A 12,316-nucleotide genomic window follows, 5' to 3' on the forward strand; every position below is an offset into this window, starting at 1 on the left:
TTTTCGTCTGTGAACATAGAGCTGATGTGACTTGCCAAAAAGCTCCAGTTTTGACTCATCTGTCCAAAGGACATTCTCCCAGAAGGATTGTGGCTTGTCAATATGCATTTTAACAAATTCCAGTCTGGCTTTTTTATGTTTTTCTGTCAAAAGTGGAGTCCTCCTGGGTCTTCTTCCATGGAGCCCACTTTCACTCAAAAAGCGACGGATGGTGCGATCAGAAACTAACATACCTTCACCTTGGAGTTCAGCTTGCATCTCTTTGGCAGTTATCCTTGGTTCTTTTTCTACCATTCGCACTATCATTCTGTTCAATCTGAGGTCGATTTTCCTCTTGTGGCCGCGCCCAGGGAGGTTGGTTACAGTTCCATGGACCTTAAACTTCTTAATAATATTTGCAACTGTTGTCACAGGAACATCAAGCTGCTTGGAGATGGTCTTGTAGCCTTTACCTTTACCATGCTTGTCTATTAGTTTCTGTCTGATCTCCTCAGACAACTCTCTCCTTTGCTTTCTCTGGTTCATGTTCAGTGTGGTGCACACAATGATACCAAACAGCACAGTGACTACTTTTCTCCATTTAAATAGGCTGAATGACTGATTACAAGATTGGAGACATGTGTGATACTAATTAAAGAAACTAATTAGTTTGAAATATCACTATAATCCAATTATTTATCTTTTCTAAGGGGTACCAACAAATGTGTCCAGGCCATTTTAGAATATCTTTGTAGAATAAGCAATCTCTTTTCACAGCTTCTTTGCTTTATTCTATGACATACCAAAGGCATGCAAGTATACATGATAAAATAGCTTTTAATTTCATCACTTTTCAGGAGGAATGAAGCATTATTTCAATGAGCTGTAAGGGTACCAACAAATTTGAGCACGTCTGTATATAGGTTCTATTCATTTTGACGCATCACTGCACAGTTCCGCTTGCCGCATCACGTCTGGTGGGTAGCAGCCTTAAGGTCACACTAGCTTTTCTGTTCATGCGTTCCTGAAACGCACATGCCCAAAATTTTGCGTCCCATCCATCAGATACTAAACAAACAATCAGTGGTTAACACAAAGGCAAATAAACTCCAGGGATGTGCATTTTGGTACATTTTTATGAATGTTTAAACTCTATATTGCAGTCTGTCGTGTGGGTGCGTGCATTCGTTGCTGAGAGACAGGCAGGAGATCTAGACGGAGGTTAAAGTTGATACACCCTGCAGGGCGAACAGGATTTATTTACATATCAAGTCACCCCACCACAGCTCATGTGACACTACCAGCAATGGTTGGGTATGGACCACATACAACACAGTGTATGAAAACTTTGGTAGGATCTACAATAGCTGAACTAATCTTCTCTGTTCAATAATAAAATAACGTTGCTGAAGAGGCTGATAATGGTGGATAAACGGTTAGGGTGGATATGTGACGGAGTACTGTGGCATGTTTTGTTTTTTATTATTACTACATAGAAGTATTTGTGTACCAATAAATACTTCCTGTGTTAAGTTATTCAATAGTACTGTTCGCGCATCTTATAATGAGGGGGACTCTATTGTAGATTTTTATTTTAATTGCGGTATAACGCACATGTTTATTTTATCTGAGAATTTAGGTTTTTTATATTGCAGGAAACTAGGATCCCTGGTGCTCATATTGATATGGATAGGAACAGTGGCTCTGGTGCAGCCTCTCGCCTCAATCTCTTAGCCCAGTCGCTTTGGAACTGACCAGTCAGGAGCCAGTACTGCAAGCGAAGGCATGTGCTGGCCATGCGTCCAGTGTGAGGAGGGCAAACACAGTAACCAACATAGTAGCCAACATGTCACTCTTATTAAATGGCTCCACACTAATTGTGTGTACCTTTAGACATTAGAAATGTCACTGCACTGGGTCAAACCCTCCTCGAACTTGTTATTGAAAATAACAAGTGTTTTATCAGCGCCATCATGATCTAGTACCAGGAAACAAAACAAAAATGATCCTTTTATGAAAAGGCTGACCCTTATTTGACAGTCTCACTGCTTCCTTCACCCTTGACAGAACCATCACACACACTGACTGTGAAATCCAACAATAAGAGACCGGGCCCTGGTTTGAAGCAAGTGCAAAGGCAATTATTGAGAGGAGAGGAACAATTGTAACCACATGAAACTAGCAAGAAACAGTTTAGTTGGAGGATGGAGCGGGTAAATGATTGACCTGGCTTCTTTGTACAGCAGTCCCTCGCTAAACCGAAGGCAGACAGGTTGTCCGAAATAATGAGGTGCCCAGTTTAAGATAAATAAATAATAAAAAATAAATCTCACACACACACATTTATATAGTGCTTCATTTATTCTAACTGTATAAATCATTGTGCTGAAATAACACCAATGTGTTCTCTGTACACAATCCGTTATGAAAAAATATGCATCTTTACAGTAAGCCTACACAGCACAGTAGTAAAATCAAATGAATAGCTAGAGCACTTTCTCTTCACTTTAGCATAGGCTACCGGTAAAAAAAAAAGAATATCTGCAGTAAAAAGATTCTGTTGCATTCTGTACAATGTGGAAATAATAAAAGATGATTTTAGTGCAAAATAAACATGAGAACGCTTAACTTCAGACATTTACCGGTAAATCAAGAATAACCAAGTGCCTTTGGCTAATGACCGAATGACTCGCGTCCTCGCGTTGTAAGGCTTCAGGAGTCCTGTGTAACTCCAAGTGCCACAAGAGTCTACCATGCTGCAATAAGTAACTAGTAAATATATCTAATCACTGGCTGTCTTTGTGGCTTTTAGTGTCATTAATTTAATTTGCATTTACAGAAAGTTATTTTTCATCAAACTATTATGTATTTGGAGTACAATATCCTTCAACACTATTGTGAATGGTTTTATATGCAAATTTACCAGAATGTTGGTTGTTCTATATAAATGGATCACAATATTGTTCAGTACCATGTTGAACAAGTTTAAATTGCTCAATTGTGCATTACTGCAAGCTCATTAATAATTATTTTGTTAATAGAAAATGTATATGCAGGAATAAATATATTGTTCAACATCAATGTTTTTTGTTAATGGAACATGTGTATGAAGAAACAAAATATATTCTTCAACATTAATGATTATTTTGTTAATTGACAATGTATATCCTGGAATAAATTCATTCTTCAATGACATGCCTGCATTTACTAATATGGTTTGGTAAATCATAAGATTAACCAGTAAATGTCTTCAGAATTTTGGACATTTAACATCTTATTTGGTAAATCTTGACATTTACCGGTGAAACTTAAGATTGACCAGATTCTGACTTCTACCGTTACATATATACAGAGTCATTTTTCAGACCGTATTTTAGGAGTCTTTTCAGAAGCAGGCCCAGTGGGTGAAAAGAGTCATTAGTTAGTAAGCCTGAGAATGATAAAAATAGCAATAGGAGAATTATATAAAAACACACACAAGTGCATAAATAGGTAAGAAATGAAATATGAAAATGTCAATGGTATGTTTCATCAAACTGATAAAGATGTGTCGATTGCTGCACTCCTGTCCTCACATCACTCAAGAAACTTAATTCCAGCCACAGCACTCTGTCAACGATCCAGGATGAACACACCAATGCTGGCAGCACAACTTCAATATAATGTAACCTTTGAAACAAGGCTGACAGTAGAAGTGCTACTGTGACGTTCAAATGCTTTAGTAACGAGCCAAAACTCTTTGAGTGAGCTCATCTTTCCACATGGTGTGGTGGCTTTAGTGTCACTGTTCACCAGAAAGGTGTTGGCTGAAACCTGTCCTTAAAGGAAGGCTTTACTTCATCTACATTTCCCTAATATTAGATGTTGAATATCCCATTATAGGTGTTCTGCTTGCTACTTCTGATTAGTCTGGGGCAGGCAACAAGAGCAATAAACACATGAGAAAGGATCAATGGACATGTAATTGCAATAAGAGCTACTATGATTATGATTAAGGGAACAGTAAAAAAATGAAAATGTAACTTGAAGCGACTTACTCTTCAAAAATAACTATGACTGTATACAATAAAAGATGCAAAGCTAAAAAAACCTGATGACTCCTACAATACATAATTCCTAAACAATTTAGACAGGATTCCTACTGAGATCACATCGATTCACTATAATATAAACTACTATAACATAGGTACAACATAGCTTTACATAGATTCTACAAAATCCTATGAAACAATGTATACAAATATTGCAGAATATGAATATATAGTATGATAATACTACAGGTGTTTCTGATAGCTCCTTCTGATATTATGTTTTTATTTTTTAAAAGGAAAAATTATTATATTTTAATTATTATATTGTAATTATTATAACTACATCTTCACGGGTAGCTTTGATGTTTAATCAACAATTATTCTGCACGCATATAAACTGCTTATCTAACAATAACATTGTTCTGTCTTGGTGAACTTGCCTTCAAACGCACCTGTTAAAAGCAGTGGGAGTGTGGTATAAAAGAGTAAGATCTCCCCCTACTGGCAGCTTTCAGAATAACTTGACAAACTTTTAGAACACGACACAAATTCCACAGAAAGCGGCTTGCTGCTGGAGAAAATGAACCAACACAATTCTGGGGAAAATGAACCAACACAATTCTGGATACCGACTGTTCATTTCAAAAGGACGTTATAAAACAATGCACAGCATATTGTTTAGCGATTTAATAAACCTATACATAGAAACTGTTCAAGTTGCACATACCATCTGTAGTGTAGGTGTTGTGCAAGTCATGTACGGTACAGTGCACAAGAAAAGGTTAACCTTTAACCAATATAAAGCCAAAATACGATGACTCACACACATTAATGCAACAGCACAGCGAGCAGCAGCTAGCCCTTCCATTGCTTAACCTACTGAATAGAAATGCAATCGAACTGATATGCAGTAATTATGACATCACACCGTAAAAAAAAAAAAAAATCTTAAACTACCCAAGCAGATAAACGACATATACTAACAACTGAATTATCCCTTTGATTTATAGAGTGGCGACTATTGAACACTACCATTTAAACTGCCACGGGTCATATGAATTAGGCTATAGGTTTTTAAATGATGCACATAAATGCGCTAACGAGATCTCAAACTACACTGGCGTCTGGTGTGTTATTATAAACAACTCAATCACATCTGATGTACTTTGCATAGCTGCAGGATTAAAACAACATTTGCAAATTTAGTTGTCAAGACCTGACCGAGTTCAGTTTTTAAAAAGTGCTGGCTACAGAAGCTGTCAGAAGCTTTCCGTGATGCCGACAAACGAGAGACTCATTCAGACCGCCTTATTCAACATTAAAATAAGAAGAGTCGTTTGTTTAACAGTCGCCTTGATAAATGATTAGGACGGATTGCAGTGACGTTCTACTGTTATAATTCCATCAGAACAGGGATACAGATTTCGACTTGTGTCAGCAGATTCTGTGCAACCTTTCCCTGTGTTGTTTGCAAGGAGAGACGGCATCTCTATTGATTTAATGCAAAAATGGGTTTTGTTCAGGGAAGAAAAAAAAAACTGCTAATGTTAAAACAGTCAGACCTGTTCACAGAAACAATGCATGACAAAAATACTTAACATTTTGATTTAAGCGTGTTTGGATAATACCCCCTTATGCGTGCCATTGTTAAAATGCAAGTTTGTGTTAGCTATTAGGCAAGATCTGTTCAGAGTGGTAAATAAACTGAAACAGTGCGTGGACTGATACCAGATCTAGCTCCAATCTCTCTCCCCGGCTTCACTATGCACAAATCATCCGGCGCATCGCGGTCAACCAGGTTTAAAACCTGCAGTTTCACATGAACATAATCCAATGTCCACTGTAATCCCACACACGTGAGACGCGACACACCAAATATGTATTTTAATGTTCAGAATTTATTTTCTGAATTGATTCAGTTTTCAGAAATCAACAAGGATTAATATACTCGCTTTATAGCATAATGACACAAAATTGAATTAAACGAACGTGCTTCACAACAACTATTTTAGTTGTTGTAAGCATGTACCTTTACGTACAGAATGTGCAGGGAACACCTTGTAGATGACTATACGGTTAAATTCTATTAGTTTATCTGTTACATTATGTTTTCAATGCGTGCAATCTATACTATATATGTACAGATAGATACCTTACCTAAAATTGATTCTCCCCTATGGCTGGGATCTAAAGTCCCCTGCGTTTTATTCTGTTAGAGGAAAACTTCTGCTGCTGAAACCCGTGTATCCACTGTTCATGCTGATAGCCGGGGCTTTGATGCTGAATTGCGGATGATTTGGCAGACCTTCGCATGCTCAGGAGAGAAAAATCCGTTTCTGACTGATCAGGTTGCAGACATCAGTAGAGAGAGAGGGTGGGAGACGAGAGAGAAAGAGAGCGAGCGATTGGAGAAAAAAGAATCCTATTTGTTTTAATGCGACCGGGAGCAAAGGCGCAGGTGAGGCGGGATAGTGCTGTACAGATCAGGTGCGTGGAGAAGGCAGGATCTGTAGACTGTAGCAGACTGCCAGTGATTGTAAGCAACGTGAAAGGGGAGATAGAGAAAGGGGGAGGGGCTGAACCTTCAGTTTTGTTTTATTAGAGGATGGTTGTGCCAGACACGAGGGGGAGGGACTCGATCACAGAACTTGATACAACTGAATAGGATAGGGAACTAAACGAGGAAGGAGGGACTGTCTTGTAAGAAAATAGCGTTGGGGCTTTGGTATTGAACAGCGTTTATATTAAAAGTGCATTGCAAAATGGGGATTCTATTAAACTCCCTAGCGAACGTTAACAAACACGGCGTAATGAGGTCTAGGCGAATGAATGTGTTGCTCCGAACAGTGCACCAAAACACTGAACACGGTCGGTAGGACCAATCTGTGCACCTTAATTAGCGAGTTGTGTTGTGTGGGAATATCTGGACGTACTGATTTGTGACGAATGCACTGTATAAAAAGTAATAATAATAGGTGAGAAAGGGTCTCAGTGGCAGTTAGATTAATGTAACCATTCACAGCACGGAACAAAAAAAAGTCTGCAGGTAGTCAGATTGATTTCAAGTGTGTTTCTACTTGCACAATTGATTAGGCAAAGCTTTCAGTCAAGAAATCGATCGGGGCGGTTCAAACTGCTTCAGTTCCATAGGGGAATACATCAAAGTGACCAGGTGCCAATACAGAGGATCAGTCCAACGGGGGAATCTGAAAAGAAATGGGACAACTTGATAGAACATGCAGTGAAGCTGCACACGACAGAGTGAAAGAACAGTTCCTTCAGTACCAGTATAACAAATTGTTCGTTTCCATTCTTCGAACCTTTGAGATTTTCGAGCATTTCAACAATTAAAGCATCTTCATCGTTCTTGTTTTATTATATTTAACCGAATCCGGGAATGTATCCTACAATCAAATTGTTCTTACATTAATAGTGGTCTGCTTTAAAGAAAAAGATGAATCCTCCAAACGCTGAAAATGGGTTCAGTAAATCCAGTGCAGTCTTTCTCTTTATATTTTTCCCGTTTTGCAAACTGAGTCGTGCCCAGTGCTGATGCTACGTCCTTGAACATAGCTAGATGTGCTGCTGATTGTGAGCTGGCTAGCTACAGCGTCCTGCCCAGCCCCCTGCCTCTTCGGCAGACTTTAGAATGCGATTCCTTTGGGACAACAGTGACACGCAGTCCAGCACACAAACGTGCTGCACCGAACAACACGATCTGCGGCAAAATAATACATGCATTCAAGCAACATTCAAATGGTGGTGTTGATACTTCAACGTGGGATAGTGTTAGGGTTTAACACGTTATCTGGGTTACTAAAGTCAGACAGAAAAGCTGTTAAAGATGTAGACCCGTTTTTTTACACCGAGGTAAATATGATATTAGTATAATAATAAGCGTATTGTTATTTATTACATGTAAGCCGCTCCAGACTGTGCTGAAATACTCATCTCTTGCACTCTTAACCCAGTAATATCCAGCTGTATTTTCCCTTGGAGAATATGGCAGCGTTTGCACGTATCCAGCCCAAGGCACAGCATATAAGACATACACACAGTACTATGCAACTATGGGCTTTTGAAACTAGCTTGTAAAAACATTATATACAGAAAGTTGCACTTAAAGCATTGTTCCTGATGAGTAAGGGTTAGTTTCACAGACCCTGATTAGCACTAATCTGGGACTACCTTACCTGAGATAACATGTATGGTTCAAGATCAGTGCGAATAATCAAGGTCTGTGAAACAAGCTTTCAATATTTTGGAGTTTAGCATAAATGTTCACTTTGGAATATACCCTAGTATTACATTTAAATTATGACACTGATAAAGACATATGAAAGCTAATTACAACTGTGATAAAGAGAACTATTCATGTGTTAGTTCATTACAAAAATCACATTTGAATTTATATATATATATATATATATATATATATATATATATATATATATATATATATATATATATATATATATACAGTATATACATACACACACTGCTGGGAGGGGGTTACACTACCATAGAATCAACCTGCTTTAATACTACCATAGAATCAACACGCCCCATCTACAGAACGTCATGTCACGTATACATTTTAAATAAAAAAAAAATGCTTCTTGCCCCACAACCTATCGTTTTAAAGTGGTTGGATATTTGTACTTTTGCAGGATAGATGTTAAGCATGAAAAAGCTAATTTGCAATATCAAAGAAACATTAATGCTTTTGCCAAAACACTTATTCTTAACCAGTACATTTTGTTTCATATTACAGTTTTAAATTATGCCATTATTAAAGTTAAGAAACAGTCATTTCAAAAACCCATATCCCATTGAAAACCCCATATAAAATCTACATGGTCCATACAAACCCGAAACCAGGTATATAAGCACACCGAGCGATTGCACGATACAGCTGAATCAAAAACCTGCTGATTTAAAAAAAATCGATAAAATAATCATTACCTGGCTGATAGAAGGGTGCCATGCTAGGCTTTGCGTAGGGCAGCAAATTGCCGAGCACTGGTGTCACGGAAATTTATACTACCTATCAAATTTTCCTTACTGAGCATGCCCAGACTGTTTTCCCCTTGCACTGCGCATGCCCAAATTTTTTTTCTTTGCAGACCGAGGACGCCCATCAAAAAACAATACCCAAGTCTTTGGATATGTATGATATTTTGACATCATAGAAGCAGCCATCAAATGTTGCTGCCTTCAATAGAGAATTGCCATGGTATGACATTTTGACAGTACACACACAACGATAACATTTTGCTACCTTCAATAGAGAATTGCCAAGGTATGAACATTTGACGGCTGATCTGCACCCATCAAATTTTGCTACCTTCAATAAAGAACGTTATCATTATCAAAGTCTGATATATTTTAGACCTAGAACAATTACAAAATACTGTATTACATTTTCAAACCAAGCAGGATTGGGTATATATGGTAACTGTATTGATTTAGATGTATTATTATTAGTAGTAGTAGTAGTCGTAGTAGTAGTATTAGTAGTCATAGTAGTCGTAGTAGTAGTGCAGCTGTTTGCCTGGTGTGAGTTCCAATACTATCTGTGATGTTGTTAATATTAGTTTGAAAATAAGTATAATGTTAATTATATTACATTATTTTAGTTATGTTATGTCATTTTTAGAATCTTTTTAAACTGTTCTCTATATAACCACCAAGATGAATTGTTGGATTGTTCTAACTAGACCAAAAAAAATGACTTTTATAGCTACAGATTAAATTTTGGTACAGGTATTAGATTTTGACAAGGTAGCAACATGTGATACTTATACATGTCATATTTTGCTACCAGTAGCAAATGTTGACGAAGTAGCAACAATTGACGTTACATCGGCCCTGTAGGTAGCCTGTATAACAGGCTACACAGACAGTCAGGATCTGTGTGGAAAGGTCTGAAATAGTGGAATCTATCCCGACAATCAGGACCTCCCAATCAGCTGAGCTCCAGGCAAGCCTTCCTGTTTACCACAGCAGCAGCACAGCTGAACCAGCGACAGGGTCCTCCCTGTCACAAAGCATCATTAGCTTCCTGAGGAATTCCAAGAGAAGCATTTACAATTTCAGTGTTTCATTATTAGGCTCAGTTCTAATCAGACCATGTATTTTTCTACTTGCCAAGCAATACCACGGTTCACAAAATGGGAGAAAAGCATGTGCAAGTAATGAGAAGCAGCTCATAACTGTAATGCCGTGTGTGACAGCAGACTGGAAATATGAAGCAGTGCATTGTAATGCTGAGTGACAGCAGACGGCTGCAAACTGCCTCCATACGTCGTTTTCTTATATGAGTAAATGCACCTTTGTAAATGCATCTTTATTTGATTTTTGATTTTTAACCTCAAATTGAGGGTGGGAAATTCGAAGGAATACGGTAACTGCAATGTTCACAAACTCAGCACACTCCTCCGAGAATTCTACACCGCAGTGAGACAGTTATTTATTTATTTGTTCTGTAACAGCTATATTTAAACAAAATCTATAAAATCATATTTAGTACATAACCTTGCCTTACTTACTTTCTTGACTAATTCATAAAACAAATATGGACTGCAGACCTCGGCTCATAGTGAGAAACTAAAGACCCCTCAGGAAGAACTCGGCTTCTGGCATTATACTCCCCTGTCGGTAACTATAACTATAGTTCTTCCCTTGGGGGCCATAGTTTCCCACTATGAGCCTCCTCTCCCGTCCATATTTACTAAATTATGCAAAAAACTTAGTTAATGCATCAGAGTGGGTTGATATTGAGCAGGCAATGATCTAATGTTAAAAAGCCAGTCTGTGTGCCTCTATTAATAGAATGCATATTAGTCCTTGGAAATAGTCGGACAGAAATGGTCCCCTTCTTATCTGTAGAGATACGAGCAGTCTCTTGAATTTAGCAAAACTATGATCTAATGTAATTGATTTGGGAAATGTGCTTACAGAAGAAGTAGCTTCAGTTTGAATGTAGGGCCTCACAGATTCGTAGCTGTAAAATGCTAGGAAGAGGGATTTTGGCTAGCGAGGTCAAGTTCACTGAGGCCTAGCTACTTAAAATTGAAAAGCAATGGTTGCTGGTGTTTATCTGCAAAGAGGGGAGTATATTTTAACCCAAGGAAGAACTAATTGCTTAGAACAGGTGCTTTAATTCTGGGGCCCCTCGTCTTTATACACTCTTATCTTAATCAGTATAAGGAACTGCATGATACACAAAAAAGATTAGTTTTAATTACCTCACATATGTTGGGATTAGAAAAACAGGAGAGCATGAGATCATATAATATTAATCTTAAGGAGTAAACCAGACAGCATAACTATATTATTAATTTTAGCGATAAGGGCTGTCTAAAAAGCCAGCTGTTTTAAGTTTAATTAAGCCTTATGACGCACGCAGCAGGGAAAAATTGCTATAAAAGAGCAGACAGAATGTCAGTATGGTATCGGTTCAAAACTGATCCACTTTCTGCAGCACAGTCTTGAGAAACCTGACTGACTGATCTTAGATAACTTCAACTTAATAAACACTTGGTAAGCATGTATTTGCTTTTATATCTCTCATATACTGGAGTGTATAATAGGAATATGACTTAGGATTTAGCTGTGGGTGCTATAAACTCAAAAATCTATTTGTAACCAATTTTGCTATATAAATTGAGGCTTTTAGCCTGTACAGACACTGCAGTGCCCAGATTGTCTATGAGTTAGGATCTGATGTGGCCTGTAGCCACCTGATCCATTATTAAGCATTTAATAAAACAATGGAGTGCATATATCAATCTTTATTTTATATAGTGCCTTTCATAGTGGACCACCATCACAAAGCGCTGTACAAGATGCAGTAACCATCTATAATACATTAAATACAGTGGAATATATGATAGTAACATAATACATGAAATAGTAGCAGCAACACAGCAGCTAATAGCAGATATCAGGCTTAAAGAGCATGGAAAGAAAGAGAGAAGAGGTGGGTCTTGAGAGTTGATTTAAAGCAAGCGATATACTGTGTATACACACACACACACACACACTGCTGTGCAAAAGTCTTTAGCCTGCCGCACACAGCCCGACTCAAGCCATCCCGACTCATCTCATCTGGCCGTACAGAGTCGGGATGAATCGTATCAGTATGCGTGCCCTTAAAACCAAGATTATGCAGATTTCAGTCGGGATGTCTTCAGATTTGAAGATTGAACATGTTGAATCTTTTTCAGATGCAGTTTCGTTCAGATCTGTTCAGTCTGTCTGTGTGCGGCGGTTGCCGACCAAGACTGACTGAGACCGATTCG

At 38.0% G+C, this 12,316-nt stretch overlaps 1 protein-coding gene across 1 annotated transcript in view; it reads right to left on the reverse strand.

Annotated features, from left to right (window-relative positions):
* Positions 1 to 6,550, reverse strand: part of LOC117964677 (BMP/retinoic acid-inducible neural-specific protein 1) — a 138,296-nt gene extending 131,746 nt beyond the window's left edge. Inside the window, exon 1 of the mRNA XM_059005454.1 lies at positions 6,168 to 6,550. The gene's annotated coding sequence lies outside the window, so the exon portion shown is untranslated. The remainder of the gene's footprint in view (positions 1 to 6,167) is intronic.
* Positions 6,551 to 12,316: the final 5,766 nt, after the last annotated feature.

The sequence above is a fragment of the Acipenser ruthenus genome, chromosome 31 (assembly GCF_902713425.1).
Source record: "Acipenser ruthenus chromosome 31, fAciRut3.2 maternal haplotype, whole genome shotgun sequence".
Taxonomy (NCBI): domain Eukaryota; kingdom Metazoa; phylum Chordata; class Actinopteri; order Acipenseriformes; family Acipenseridae; genus Acipenser; species Acipenser ruthenus.